This window comes from Triticum dicoccoides, chromosome 1A, assembly GCF_002162155.2.
Source record: "Triticum dicoccoides isolate Atlit2015 ecotype Zavitan chromosome 1A, WEW_v2.0, whole genome shotgun sequence".
In the NCBI taxonomy this organism is placed as follows: domain Eukaryota; kingdom Viridiplantae; phylum Streptophyta; class Magnoliopsida; order Poales; family Poaceae; genus Triticum; species Triticum dicoccoides.
In genome coordinates, this window is record NC_041380.1 from 110,828,614 (window position 1) to 110,833,179 (window position 4,566).

Consider the following 4,566-nt stretch of genomic DNA (forward strand, 5'->3'; position numbering starts at 1 on the left):
GTTGCTGCGTGATGATATAATCTAAGTGATGAAACGTCAATTCTGTATGTGACTGATGAAAGGGAGATTTCGCATCACAAAGCAAAAAAATACCCGTCCTTCTATCATGACACACTGTTTGCATTTTACTTGCACATGCTGTAGGAATATAGAGTTATAGACAGTATGCATCACAGGCTTATTGTGCTGATGTTCTCAATGGTATCCAAAATTTCCTTTGTAGAATCAAATAAGCAACGAAATATATTAATAAGTTTACAATTTAGCTGTGTACCACAAAGAATCATGGAAACCAGATTTCAGGTGTTTTGGATGTGTGTGTTTAGTTCCGAAGGCAATGGTTAACAAATGTGTGTTTTCAGATTTTTCAAATGAATTTCACCTTATGGCTAGACCGCTAGAGCATCTTCAATGAAATGCAAACCTGTTCATTTGTCTTTACCATTAATAGTTTAATACTCATGCTGAAATATTGAGGTCTTCTATTTACGCTTTGTGTGCTATGTTTTGCTCTCACTGTACTTCAGTAAGAATATTATTCAAATTGTTCACCACGATGTCCTATATTTCTATGCTTGCAGGTTTTCCACCGGGAGAACAATTTCTAGATGCTAAATTGAAATGTATTGTCCAGTGTCTTGTGATGTCATTATTTCATTATTCAAGGTATGTGTCTCACAAGGAAATAGAAAATCCTGAATTTTGCATGTGTGATTGGTTCAACAACCTCAACCTCTGCACCTCACTGTCAACCACATGCAAGCTTCCTCCTTGCTTTAGGTGAGAGCATTTATTTCATCGCCTTTTTAGCTTGCTCAGATTGCATGTTTGATAGGTTTCCCCAACCCGGGTTAGGAACCCCTTTGATTTTGGTTCCTTGCTACAACTCTGTATGCAATTTTGTTTCTGTCACAGTTTGATCGATCCATTCTTAGCTACAAATGCTTATTTATAAACAGATGGCTACAAGGTTCATTGTAGTCTTGCAGTTTGGAATACCAAAAAAAGCATTTGTTTGAGTGGTATAGCGTTTAGATGTCATTTTCTTGTTTGCTGTTTTTTATCGCCTTTTATTGTCGTGCTATGAGTTGATATGAATCAGCTAGCTATTGTCTAATTGTTGAAATACCACCCTTTCGAGCAGCCCTTGAACACAAAACAAGGAAACGAGGATATTTCGGAGTCCCAGTCTCACTGCCTTCATGGACGCTGGAGCCACTGCCACCTTTACTATGTGTGTGGTTAGGGTATAGAACTCCGACTATAAAACTCCATGCTAATGTTCCATATTCCTTTTTTCTGCTAATTTTTAGAGTTTATCCTTCTATGAATTACCTAATTTCAGTCACAACTGACAAATATCAGTCTATTTGTTAACATCTCCATCTCCATCAAGGTTTATAAATTGACTTAAGAGTATGCATGTGCCCCTATCATTTTTTTGGTTCGTCAACAGATGAAGTAATCAACAGTTTGAATGAGGGATTAGGAGTACATCATCTAAAATATTTCTGTTCCCAGTTAAATGTGTACCGATAAATTTAACTATCAAAATCATTGTAGTGAGAAAAATTATGTTCTTATTTGCAGGCATTGTGTGGCGATAAACACATGACCAGCAAGGGGCCCTGCCCCCCTCCAAATACTATGGATTTGTTCATAATAAACACATGAACAGTGCAGCATTTGACTTGTTTTCTGCTCCGACCGTCCCTCCCCAACATCCTAATCCCACTAATCCCGCCTCCGCCACTGCAGGCATGCCGGCCTTTTCTTAATTGCTATACTTTTGAGGACGCATCACTAAAAAAACTAAAAGAGGTACCACAAGTCTATAAAATCCTTATTACATTTTTGCATACGTACAGAAGTGAAAAATAAAAGTGAATTTAGCTATATACTTTGAAAATTGTAGTGGTTTTGCATGTCTAATAATTTTTTTTGTTATGATATTATTTTGTTCACCGGTATTTAATCCTTGGGGATTTTTATCTTTCCCATTCAGAGTAGTCCAATTGATACTTCCGATGGACACACGACAGGTTGCTGATGATGTCGTCTAATCCATATTAGAAGGTTTAATAACTTACTTGAACACTAAAACTATATAATGGATGGTTCTAGATGGGGGCGAGGATCCTCTATTTCCTTTACCAAATGTAGTCGGTCGTAATCACATGTTGTCTGACCTTCTCTCTATGCTCTCTTCACCTTATTCTTTGCATCATTTCACCGGTACAAGTCATCAGATGGGTATTACTGTTTTCAGTATGTTGTGTGTCGGTGGCCTGAAGCACAAGCTACTCACTATACTACTCCCTCCGTTCGAAATTACTTGTCTTAGATTTGTCTAGATACAGAGGTATCTAGCACTAAAATGAGTCTAGATACATCTGTATCTAGACAAATCCAAGACAAGTAATTCGGAACGGAGGGAGTATATAGTATCGTGCTACAACTATGAATTTTACAATCCTGGTATACCCTAATTTGAGGTGATTTATATGCCAGGTTATCCTAATCTTTATGTATCTGATGCTAAAACCATCATGCTTGCTTGCAGAGATTCAGTTAAGACTTAAATTAACAATTATGTATCTGAAGACTGACATTTGAAATTACAGGTTTCATGGCAATGATGGAGTGCTACCAAATTATGTTCCAAGAAAAATGATTTCGGCCTCAACTTGACTACATGTATGTGACTTGCAGTCAGTATGAAGTTCATTACACTACTAATATTAATTTCCTCATCTCCTTTATTTAGCTATTTGTCTATAGTCAACTCACATCACTCGACATCTACAGGCATGTTGAATTGTTGACCCGATTTGACGGACTATATAAGTGCTCTTCTCTTTGGGAATTTGAAAGCACAGCCCTTCTAAGCATCGCACAATATATAGGCTTATATATGTGGTGGCTATCATTGGTACAAGCATGTGTGCATTAGACCAGAAAAGGGGTAAGTTGCCTTTGATACTGATCTGGTACCCCCCTATAAGCGTATGATATTAAATAGGTTTCTATTGATTCATCAACAGAGAATTTATGTCAATTGATTTAATGTCGATATAAGCTTTATGCAAGTTTGTTTTCTCGAGAGTGAGCAATCGGTACTATAGCTTCTTTATGCAAGTTTGTGATTTCTGAAGTAGTGGATCCTACCAGGTTTCAAACTCACAGAGCATATTGAAGGTGGTACAAATCATTGCAGAGTGAATTACAAGTAGCTATATGTGGATTGGAATTTACTGAAGCTTTGCATATTCAAATTTTTAAGTCGAATGAGACATGCATTGCACGTGCAAGCTTACTAGTGACTGCAAAAGCAAGGTGCGCATGAGAACGTACCTCGTTAAATCCCTGGATTACATGTGTCGGCTGCCTATTAATCCATTTAAGGCTCGAAAAAACTCAAAATGAAGACATAAATTAAATCTTTGCAGGTTTAGAGCCTGTTTGGTTAGAGGCCTCGTGAGTGTGCGTGAGAAAATAAGGTGCCTGGGTAACGCCCGTGATGAAGCAAAAAATTGTTTGGCCAGACTCGCGTGCCACCCGCGTGTTTGTCTATTGTCTTTGCCAGACTGATGTGAGTTGACTGTTTAAAATATTTTCACAGAACAAATGTACAATTACTGGCCAGTTATTACTGCCAGGTTGTTGCTGTAGCACGCCAGACGCATGGAGAGGGACGCCTGGACTAGGCTAATGAGGTTGCCTGGGCTATCTCTTTTCAATTTCTTATTCCTAGTTGCCATGCTAATCACATGGCAGGGACGGCCAAGCCAGGCAGACATCTTTTTCTACGAGGACAGGAAGCAAACAGCTGTCACGTAGAACTCAGGGATCATCCAAGCCAGGCGTACAATGGCGTGGAAGGCATGTAAACACGCCCTTAGTCTTGTTAGTATAGTATAGCATAACATCCTTTCTAGCATAGTACTCCCTTTGTTTCTAAATTTAAGTCTTTTTAAAGATTTCACTATAAGCTATGTACAGATGTATATAGATGTATTTTAGTGTATTTTTTACGGGGACGTATTTTAGAGTGTAGATTCACTCATTTTGCTCTGTATGGAGTCTGCATTGGAATCTCTAAAATGACATATTTAGAAACAGAAGAAGTGTTATTTTAGCAGGACAAGCACGGCTCTTGGGTGTATATACACCCTATATGATTTTTTAAGTAATTACAAAAGGTAAAAAGGAAAGTTTTTTAAATAAACTTGACCTTTTATTGTACTCGTATAAAAAGTTTGGCCAAGGTATCTTAGGTGTAAAAGAATCAATACTATATGCAAGATAGTGCTCACACTTTTTGTCCTTGAAATTTTGTTATTTTTTACCCGGAAATCTTTTTCTTCATAGTTTTTTTATACGAGTACAAGAGAAGGTCAAGTTCATTTCTTTTTTTTTTTGAAATTTTGTCTCCCATATGAAGTATATATGTACCAGAGAGCCAAAGGGTATTTCCCTCTTTTACCGTGCATTATTTTAGTCGATGATGAAAAGGGAGGGACTTAGTAGCGCGTTCAGTAAAAGGGCACATTTGTATCACACCCA

The 4,566-nt window shown here is 37.6% G+C and overlaps 1 long non-coding RNA gene across 5 annotated transcripts; it reads left to right on the forward strand.

The window, feature by feature from the left end:
* The first annotated feature begins 9 nt into the window (after positions 1-9).
* LOC119365582 lies at positions 10-4,147 on the forward strand. 5 transcript variants are annotated; one of them, XR_005175611.1, is made up of 7 exons: positions 10-780; positions 1,145-1,247; positions 1,591-1,821; positions 2,625-2,697; positions 2,809-2,965; positions 3,172-3,336; positions 3,450-4,147. It is a non-coding gene; the product is annotated as an uncharacterized LOC119365582 (long non-coding RNA). The 5 variants fall into 5 exon arrangements; XR_005175619.1 differs by having other exon boundaries at positions 3,623-4,147; XR_005175618.1 differs by having other exon boundaries at positions 1,145-1,234.
* Positions 4,148-4,566: the final 419 nt, after the last annotated feature.